Below are 11858 nucleotides of genomic sequence, written 5' to 3'. Positions count from 1 at the left end.
GTCTACAAGCAGCTTGTAACAGGGTTAAGACACATTAAGGCAATAATACTTGAAATTACAAAATAAACAATATGTAATCATTTGTCCTGATGGTTCTTGTTTTGATCTAGTCATGGAGATTCAGTAAGTACCTTGGAACAATATTGAATTCTCTTAGCTCGTGTGTGTTACTTTAAACTTTGAACTCAACTGGTATTAGAAGACTATCAGAATATGTGTAAATTTCAGGATATTTGACCTGCTATTAAAAAATTCAGTTTTACAGTGAAAAAAAATCTAGTTGCTTATGTCCAAGAATCATGAAGGCAATGTATTCCCCTCTAAAGACACCAATGACTTTTCCCATTGGTTACCATAATACAATTTATAATATTAAGATTCTGCAACTTTTCCATGAGAACCATGATTAAAACTTTTCACAAATTTATTTTCACAGTAACAGCACTTCACCTAGGAACAATGTTAAGTAATTATTGGTGAAAAATGAGGAGACAGGTTCTGGTGGTTCATGCCTTTAATCCCAGCATTCATGAGACAGAGGTTAGTGAATCCCTGTGTGTTGAAGGACAGCCTGTCTACAAAGTGGGTTCCAGGACAGGGGCCAAAAACAACACAGATAAACCCTGTATTGAAAAATCAAAAAAAAAAGAAAGAAAAAGAAAGGAAGAAAGAAAAACAGAAGAAACAAGTAGTATTTTTAAAGTATGTGAGTTCCTTAGAACATTCTAATACCTTAAGATTTTAGAGAAAAACAATGAATTCCATCTTTTAACAGCATTTTTGACCAATTTTAACATATACTGATGGTTACTAATTACCCTCCTACATAAGGCTGATTTGCAAAACAGGACATTATTAATTTAATTATAAGAGGAATTCATGGAACACTCCCTGGAAGTGACATTGACTACATAGAAATCTGCACACATGCTAAGTTTATCTTTGATTTTTACATAGTTGCATAGTATATACTCAAACACCTCATTAATATTTGGAATTAAGTAGACTAAATTTTATTTTTTTGTCTCTTTTTTGCATTAAGGTAAGGCATTTCCTAGAATCAGGACTGCATGACATGCATGTCATTGTGCAGAAATGAAGAATGCACAGGAACTCCACAGTGTTGTTTAAAATTCCATATTCAATTTTCAGTTCCTACAACCTATGCATACTTTTTCAATTGAATTCTAATAAAAACCAATTCCTCTCATTAGAAGGAAAGTCATAATTGTATAATTCCTAAGCAGGATTAAAGAAAAATTATTCTTAAACTGAAGTAGATGCAATGACCTCCTTCGAATACACAATTCTGCAGCATAACAACCTCCTTTATAAATGAATAAAGGTCTCACCACTATCCTGACATGTATGTCAACACTCTGCAGAAGGAAAACAGATTGGAACTATGAGTAAGAGGAAGAAAATAAAACTCGGTGTAGAATTAAATGTAATCAGTTTAGAGAAATAGACAGAAGCATAATGATGACAAATTATACAAACTATGTGATTGTCCTTACTCACGGTGAGCATAACAAAACTACTATGATAATTTGCCTGTGTTTTCTCAGTAATTTATTTGATAACTTCATGCAGACTCATAGCTTCCAACAAGATAAATCTGGTATCTGAATTACATGGATATTAGATGTATGGTGTCATCTAGTCCATGAGTATACTGTATCAATTCCACACTTGCAGAAGGAACATGAGACTCACTGAGATTAGGAGAGGAATCTGCCTGGGCAGTCAAAAGATAATTTTTAAACCATGCTTTTACCACTAGATTCTATAATACGGATTTTTATTTTAAGTCAAGGAGAATAAATGTCTTGCACAATTTGACTGGCTGTGTTGTCCTGAAACAGACACATTCCCATTCATGGTTGTAATTCAGGGAAACACTCTGAGAGCATGACAAACATATGCTCCTCTAGGCTTTAGTTAAGTGCAGTCTTTTTTCTATTAATTAACTGGGATCTCTACATTGGTCAGACTGCAATTAGAAGTCATTTCTAAGATAGGAATTATCTATTCATCATAAATCTTTCCTCCCTTTTCCCTTTAAGTTTCTCTTTATTGATGGCTCCAAATATTACTACTCTGAAGAAAGGAAAATAATGTCATCTGAATTTGTTTTTGGTACATTGGAAACAAAAACTTTGGTGTACTATACTTAAAATTTTAATAAAAAAAGAACAATATGCCTGTGTGCCTATGGGTAAATAAGATTGCAAATGATTAAAATTAGAAACATGCTAAAGCAGGTATGCAGTGATCAGTCTTACATTATTCAAGCCCATAATTCAGGATAGAGACCCACTAGTTCCTTCTACCTTAGTATTCAATTGTGACACTAAATAGACACAATTAAGAGAAAACCAAGTATGGTTGACATAACTTGTCCCAAAATGGTACCTCTCCTTAACATGTGAGAAAGTCTTTTGTTATTCAGAACCAATGTTTTCTAAAGACAGAGCTGACTCCCTTCACACTGTAGCAAGGAGCTACAACACAGAAACACACACACCACACAAACATGTGTACATGCAACATCAATAAAACGGAAGCCCTATACACTATTCTATTCTGTTGAATTATTTTACTTATGGAGCCCTCTGTTTACCTGCATACTTGTGACCTATAACATCTGTTATCTTGTGAAAAATCCTCCATTTTGATTCAGGTCTTTGAAGATGACTTCCAATCTTGATCATACCCAATTCACAATGTAACCATTAGAAACAGAGAGGACAACATAAGTTATGAAAAGTCAGTTGATCTTGGCTGTGTTTCACACACTCTCTAGTCATGACTTTAACAGGACTTCTCATTATCTGGAGCTGGAGTTTCAGGCATGGTGTAGCACCCTGTATGGGTAGATACTGGCAACTGAACTTAGATTCTCTGGAAAAGCATCAAGAGTGCTTAACCACTTGACAATCACTCCAGGCCCACAAAGAAACCTTGTAAGTTGACCATAAATTAATGTGTATTAAGTAATCTTACTTTAACAAAATAATAATCATTTATGTAATACAAAGAATGCTTTTTCTTTTATTAAGTGAATGAGCATCAGTTTATATTATAGGATAATTCATAGTTATTGGTCAAATGCTTTTAAACAAAATAAGAAAGTTAATTATAGAATGTGAAATGCATTTTGAGAGAACAATGAGATGTGTTTTATTAATATCTGTTTATAAAAAGTGAGTGACACTATTTAAATTTATTTATTGCCCTGATTAATGTATCATACAACATTATTTGGATTATATTTGTGATGAAAAAGGACCAAGTTAATTTAAATGACTATATTAACTAGTCAAAATCTAAGATGTCAGTAGTATTTCATATAATAAAAAGTCTTCTAAAGTTCAGCAACCAAATTAGCACATTTGTTAGCAAATGTATTTAACCAAACAAATTACCTATCAGCATGTGTTTACACATCTGAGTGCTCAAGGGCCATTTGTAGGAGGTTTGCAACTATGCTGGGAATAAATTTACTGCAGAAAAAAAAACGATTGCCCAATTCTGAGAGTCTATTTTACAATAACACATGTCATCTCTTATTTATGTTCCACACAGTGTTTGATATGGTGTTTACCAACAGAGGTCAGCTATGATCAACCCCAGGACAGTAACCCTGTAGACAGTAACCCATAGCGCCAGGTGGTGCTGGGCAGTGCTGCTACTTCTGCAACTTCTTCTGTGGCTTCCACATCCCTTTTCCTGTACATGTAGCTCTGTGTGTGGTAGTCAATCAGGAATGAAAAAAGTGGTACTTAAAATTACTGCAACTGTTTATTGTGTGTGTGTGTGTGTGTGTGTGTGTGTGTGTGTGTGTGTAAAATGGAATGCATGTGGAGATCACATGACAACTTATGGTAACTGGCAATAAAAACAGGAGAAAAATAATCTGCAAATCAAGCTCTTCTAGTTTCTCTTTGATGGAGCCAAACTTTTTAATTTTATTTTTAATTTCAATCAGTACATGTGTTACTGAATTGAAAATTTTGCATCACCCATCCCCCAATGGTTGCCCATAAATCCCCTGGTGCTGACATCCAAACACTTCTTCCTCCTGTAGGAAGTCTTATTTTTTCACTGAGATAATGATTGCATTGGGACCTGCCTATGTGTGCATTGGAGGTGATTAACATCCTGCAGTGTGAAAAATATATTATTTAATTAAATTTATTTATGTGTCTAAATCTTATATTATAAAATTAGTTTACATTTAAATAATTTGCATTTGTATTATATTTAATTAAATATAATTATGCCTGCTAGATTCTTTGCTTTGAAAATCTTACATAATGCAATTTATGCACATAGTTCAACATTGTTTCACATTTTAGAATTGTAGCATTTAGGAAAGATAAATGATATTGGTTACAATGTTATCTCAAATAATTAAATCACATAAGAACATGTGCAAAATTTTTTTGACTAGCCTTGAAAGTGAAGGAATATTAAATGAAAAAATTTTAAGTGTGTATCCTTGGCCAGCTTTGTACATATTGCAAAATCTAAGATACATAAAACAAAATTGTCACCTGAAAAATGTCTAATATACAAAATATACATATTAAACAAAGGATATCATAAAAATAAAACAAAAATTCTCATTAAATAATCATTTATTTTCATATATATGTACATATGTCAAACACAAGATATTAAATATGAAATTTCTCACATATTAAAGAACTAATATCCAACATATACATATTGAACACAAGAAATCAAATAAATAAAACAAAATATCTCTCCTTCTAAATGTCTAATATCCAAAATACACACATAGAACACAAGAAATAAAGTAAATCATATAAAAATTCCCTTCTGATAAAGGTCTAGTATTCATAATATTCATATTAAACTCAAGAATTCGGAAAAACAAAACAAAATTTCTCATGTGCTTAATGTCTAATATAAAAAATATACCTACTGACAACAAGAAGTCAGATAAATAAAACAAAAATTCTCATCTGATCTATGTCCAATATCCAAAATATATATGTTGAACACATTACACCAGTTAAATAAAACAAAAAAAATCTTATATCATAAAGGACCAATATCCATATTATGCATATTGAACACAAGAAATCAAATAAATAACACAACAATATTCATCTGATAGAGGTCAAATATCAAGAATACAACTATTGACCTTAATTAGATAAATAAACAAAAATTCCTATCTAATAAAGAGTTAATATCAAAAATATACACATTGAACCCAAGAAATTAGATAAATAACACAAAAATTCTGATCCAATAGAGGTCTAATATCCAAAATATACATATTGAACATAATTAGCTAAATAAAACAAAACTTTTCATGTGATAAAATTCTCATATCAAAAATAAACATATGGAACAAAAGAAATGAAACAAATATTTTCAACGTGAACATACTAATATCCAAAACATACATATTGAACACAAGAAATCAGAAAAACAAAATATTCTCATATAATAAAGTTGAAATAGCAAAAATATCCTTACTGAACACAAGAAATTAAGTAAAACAAAAATTCTCATCTGATAAATGTATCATATACAAATATACATATTGAACAAAATAAAAAAGAAAAAGAAAAAAGAATGTGATAAACTTCAAATATCAAAAACATACATATTGAACACAACAAATGAAGTAAAACAAAAATTTTCAACAGATAAAGGGCTAATATCCAAAATAAACTTATTGAAAATAAAAAATTCCCTTCTGATAAAGAGCTCATATCCAAATATACATATTGAACAAAACAAATAAAAAGAAAGTACAATTTTCATGTCAATTGTCAAATATCAAAAACAAACACATTGAACACAACAAATTAAATAAAACAAAGATTATCGTCTGATAAAGGTCCATACAAAATATACATACTAAAAACTAGAAATCAGGTAAATAATAAAAAGATTCTCATTTGATATTGCTCTAATACCAAAAATACAGATCTTAAACAAAAAAATAAATAAAAAAATCAATCCTGATAAAAATCTAATATCCAAAAGATATGTATTGAACCCAACAAATCAAATTAATATAACATAAATTCTAATCAGATAAAGGTCTAATACCCAAAATATACATATAGTATAAAAAAAGATAACTGAAACAAAAATTATAATCTGATAAAGTTGTAAAGTCTACATCTATATTATTCATATTGACAGCCAGAAATTAGATAATTATATTTTGAATCTTTCAATTAATCAGTTGAAAATTTTTGTTTTATGTAATTTCTTGTGTTAAATATACACATCTTTGATATTTGACCTATATAACATGAGAAATTTTGATACGTTTTTCTGATTTCTTGTGTTTAATATGTATATTTGGTTATTATACCTTTATCAGATGAGAATTTTTGTTTTATTTACCTGATTTCTTTTATTAGATATGTATATTTTTTATAATAGACCTTTATCAGATGAGAATTTTTGTTCATTTAATTTTTTGTGTTCAATATGTATACTTTAGATATATGACATTTATCAGATAATTTTTTTATTTATCTGATTTCTTGGGATTAATGTGTATGTTTTGCATATCAGCACTTTACTGCTTGTAATTTTTTTATATACTTCTTGTGTTCCATACGTATATTTTGGATATTTGACATTTATCAGATGAGAAATTTTGTTTTATTTTTCTGATTTTTGGGGTTCAGTATGCATGTTTTGAATATTTCAATTTATCAGATGAAAATTTTTGTTTTATGTAATTTCTTCTGTTCAATATGTGTATTTTTGGTATTAGACCTTTGTTTCATGAGAAATTTTGTTTTGTTTTTCTGATTTCTTCTGCTTAATATGTATATTTAGGACATTAGACCTTTATCAGATGAGAAATTTGTTTTATTTGTCTGATTTCTTGTGTTCAAGATATATTTTTTGATAATAGACCTCTATTAGATGAGAATTTTTGTATTACTTACCTAATTTCTAGTGCTCAATATGTATATTTTTGATATAGTCCTTTACCAGGAGAGAACTATTTTTTTATTTAATTTCTTGTGTTAAATAAGTATGTTTTTGGAGACCAGGGGAGGTCTGACCACACGTGCTGGACAGGAGCATACCAGGCTTCGCTACTCTTGGCCCTTGTACAGCAAGGGGTCCTAGGGATCCAGAAAGCTGGCGACTGGTGCCCTAGGAAATCCTGCAGCAGGGCCCTGCGTTAGACCGGTGGAGGTGAGACCGTTCACTTCCCACCGAACCCGGTTCCTTGAGGGCACTTTTCCTGTGGCACCTAGAAACTCCTATCAGGTGCCTCAGGGCTGACGGCGAGCTTGATGGATGGCGGCGCGCTGCCCCGACTCATGCCCGCCCTGCCTGGAGTCTCTGGAACCTGCACTACCAGGCGGAGACCCGCATCCCCGGAACTGCTGCTCTGCAGCCGCCGCTGCAGATCTGGAGCAAGTGAAGCCGGGGGCAGCTCGGTGGCCGTGGCACCCCACAACGAGCGCAAGCGCAACCGTGTGAAGCTGGTCAACTTGGGCTTCCAGGCCTTGCGGCAGCACATGCCCACGCGGTGCCAGCAAGAAGCTGAGTAAGGTGGAGATGCTGCGCTCCGAGGTAGAATATGTTCGCGCGCTGCAGTGGCGGCTTGCGGAGCACTAGGCGGTGTGCGCCGCGCTTGCCGGGAGGCTGCTAAGACCGGCCACTGGGCCTTGGCTGCCCGCGCGCCTCCTGCCCAGTGCCTCGCTGTCCTGCGCCTCTTCATCCCCCGGACCGCGGGGGCAGCTCAGAGCCTGGCTCCCCCGCTCCACCTACTCATCGGAGGACAGCAGCTGCGAGGGGGAGCTGAGTCCCATGGAGCATGAGCTGCTGGACTTTTCCAGCCCATTAGGGGGCTACTGAGTACCCAACCCCTCTAAGCCACATCCCTGTTGTCTCCTGGTGGAAATACCCGCCCTTCTTGCACACGGAGCCTGGACCTTCATCAGGTGAGAATTTTTGTTTTATCTAATTTTATATGTTCAGACCGATATTTTGGACATTTAACGTTTATCACCAGAGATTTTTTTCTTTTTCTGATTACTGTGTATATTTTTGATTTTAGACCTTTTTCAGATGAAAATTTTTTATCTTATTTCTTATTTTCAATACGTATATTTTTGCTATAAGACATATATCAAATGAAAATTGTATTATTAATCTGATTTCTAATGCTCAGTATGTATATGTTTAATATAGAAATTCATCAGGGATAATATTTGTTTATTTTCTTTCTTGTGTTCAATGTGTATATCTTTGGTATTAGACCTGTATCAGGTGTGAATTTTTGTTTTATTTATCTGATTTCTTGTGTTCAGTACATATATTTTTGATATTAGACCATTATAAGATGAGAATTTTTTAAATCTAATTTAATATGTTCAATAACAATATTTTTGATATTTGACCTTTATCACATGAGAATGTTTGGTTTCTCTGATTACTTGTGTTCAGTATGTATATTTTGCATATTAGACCTTTATCAGATGCGAATTTTGTTTTATCTAATTTTGTATGTTCAATAGGTTTATTTTGAATATAAACCATTATCAGGAGATAATCCTTGTTTTATTTAATTTCTTGTCATATATATATATATATTATACTCGACATTTATCAGTTGAGAATATTTCTTTTGATTTCTTGTGTTCAATTAGTAGGTTTTTGATATTTGACATTTATCACATGAGGATTTTGTTCTCCTTTTCTAATTTCTTGTGTTCAAAATATACACTTTGAATATTATCGCTTTATCGGGGAGATTTTTTATCTTATTTAGTTTCTTGTGTTCAATAATTATATTTTTGATATTTGACCTTTATCACATGAGGATTTTGATTTCTTTTTCTGATTTCTTTGTTAAATATGTATATTTTGGATATTAGAACTTGATCACATGATAATTTAATTTTATTTATCTGATTTCTAGTGCTCAATATGTATATTTTGGATACACCCATTTATGATGGAAGAATTTTTATTTTATTTAATCTTGTGTTCAATATGTGTATTTGGGATATTAGACCACTGTAAACTCAGAAATTTTGTTTTATCTAATTTCCTATGTTCAATAACAATGTTTTATTTTACCATTATCACATGAGAATATTTGGAGCTTCTGACTACTTGTTATCAATATGTATATTTTGGATGTTAGATCTTTATCAGATGAGAATTTTTGTTTTATTTATCTGGATTCTTTACTACATATATTTTTGGTATTAGACCCTTAGCAGATGAGAAATTTTGTTTTATTTATCTGAGTTTTAGTGCTCAATATGTATATTTTGGTGTTAGACCTTTATCAAATGAAAATTTTGTTTTATCTAACTTCATATGTTCAATAACAATATTTTTTATATTGACCTTAATCACATGAGCAAATTTGGTGATTTCTTGTGTTCAGAATACTCATCTGATAAAGGTATCATTACCAAATATACATATTGAACAAAATAAATAAGAAAAAGAAATAAATAATCATGTGATAATCTTCTAATAGCAAAAGCATACATATTGAACACAACAAATGAAATAAAACCAAAATACTCAACAGATAAAGGGCTAATATTCAAAATATACATATTGAAAATAAATAATTAAGTAAAACAAAAATTCTCATCTGATAAAGAGCTCATATCCAAATATACATATTGAGCAAAATAAATAACAAAAAGAAAGTAAAATTTTCATGTCAGTTGTCAAATATCAAAAACAAGCACATTGAACACAACCAATTAAATAAGACAAAGATTCTCATTTGAAAAATTCTACACAGAATATACATACTGAAAACTAGAAATCAGATAAGAAATTCTCATTTCATATTGCTCTAATACATTTTTAAATTAATGAAATTAACCTAATTATTGAAAACATATGAAATGATTTTCTAGTTTAAGTTATTATAGAATTTTAAGAATTACTATGGTTCATCAAAACATTAATGATTCCATTCTGTATCTTATTTAACAGTTAATTCTCTGATTTATATATATGTTATTTTAAAAACAAATCTCAGTTGGGCTTAGTAATTTCAGCATTTGGAAGATATAAGCATGCCACTCTTTCTTAGTTTGAGGTGATCTTGGTCCACAAAGTAAACTCCAGGACAGTCAGGGATATGTAGAATTATCATGTCTCCAAAAAATTCCAAAAAGATGAAGTAATCTCAATTTATGAATAGGGAATTCAAAAACTCTCATCTGATAAAGGTCTATATCAAAATATATATACTGAATTTATGAAATAAGAAAAAAATTATCACCAGTAGGTCTAATATCCAAAATATACACACTGAACAGAATATATCAGACAAATAAAACAAAATTCTTATCAGATAATTGTCTAATATCAAAAATATACTTAATGAACATAAGAAATTACATAAGACAAAAATTTGTTGGGTTGAGGATTTAGCTCAGTTGTAGAGTGCTTGCCTAGCAAGCGCAAGGCCCTGGGTTCAATCCTCAACTCAAAAAATAAAAGACAAAAATTCACACCATTAAATTTATAATATTAAAAATATATATTGGAAACAAGTTATCAGATCTATAAGACAAAAATTGTCACCTGATAAAGGTCTAATATCCAATATATTATTATTGAACCCAATAAATTATAATAAACAAAAATTTCACATGTAAAGTACTCATATACAAATTCCATCTATTAAACAATAGAAATCAGATAAAGAAAACAAAAATTCTCACATGCTAAAAGACTAATTAACAAAATATACAAATTAAACACAAGAAAACAGAAAAAGACAATACAAAAATTCTCATCTGATAAATGTAAATATCAAAAATATACATAATTAACACAAGAAATTCGATAAAATTCTCATCTGATAAGGTCTGATATACAACATATACATAGATCCCAAGAAATCAGATAAATAAAAAAAAGTCTCAACTGAAAGGTCTAACTTTAAAAATATCCATACTGAACACAGGAGTGAAATATAACACAAATTCTCACCTGATAAAGGTCTAATAACCAAAATATACTTACTGAACACAAAAAATTTAATAAAACAAAAAATTTCAAAAGATAAATCTGTGACGTCCAAATTATACATATTAAACAAAAGAAATCAGATAAATAAAACAAAATTTCTCAAATGCTAAAGGTTTAATATACAAAATATACATGGTGAACCCAAGAAATCAGATAAATAAAACACAGATTCTCATCTCATAAAAGTCTAATTACAAAATATACATATTAAAAATGAGATATGAAGTAAATAAAACAAAAATTGTCAGCTGATAAAGTTCTAATATCTAAAATATATATGCTGATATCAAACAATTAGAAACAACAAAATTCTCACTGGTAGGTCTAGTACACATACTATACATATTGAATGGAATAAATCAAATATATAAAACAAAAATTCTCATCAGATAAAGGTCTAACACCCCAAATTTAAATATTGAACATAATTAGGTAAATAAAACAAAATTTCTCATCTGTTAAAATTCTAACATCTAAAATATACACATGGAACAAGGAAATTAGAAAAATAAATTTCTCCTCAGTAAAGGTCCAATATCAAAAATATACTTATTAAACCCAAGGAATCAGATAAATAGAACAAAAACTTGCATCTGATAATGGTCTCATATCCGAAATATACATAGTGGATATAATTAGTTAAATAAACAAAAATTCTCATCTGATGAAGTTCTAATAAACCAAACATTAGTAGTTAGTGAATAAAACATATGGATAAGTTAACCACAGGAGATATTCTCGTGTTAGGTAAATTCTAATATCCAAAAAGAGGACTATTATAGATTTGAGTCCTTTAACGACAAGTTCAAATCAAA

At 30.6% G+C, this 11858-nt stretch overlaps 1 pseudogene; it reads left to right on the top strand.

Annotated features, from left to right (window-relative positions):
* Positions 1–7067: 7067 nt before the first annotated feature.
* Positions 7068–7884, top strand: LOC118576108 (annotated as a pseudogene).
* The last annotated feature ends 3974 nt before the right edge of the window (positions 7885–11858 follow it).

The sequence above is a fragment of the Onychomys torridus genome, unplaced genomic scaffold, assembly GCF_903995425.1.
Source record: "Onychomys torridus unplaced genomic scaffold, mOncTor1.1, whole genome shotgun sequence".
NCBI classification, from domain to species: domain Eukaryota; kingdom Metazoa; phylum Chordata; class Mammalia; order Rodentia; family Cricetidae; genus Onychomys; species Onychomys torridus.
The sequence above is the reverse complement of the archived record's forward strand: the minus strand, read 5'-3'. Positions and strand labels throughout refer to the sequence as shown.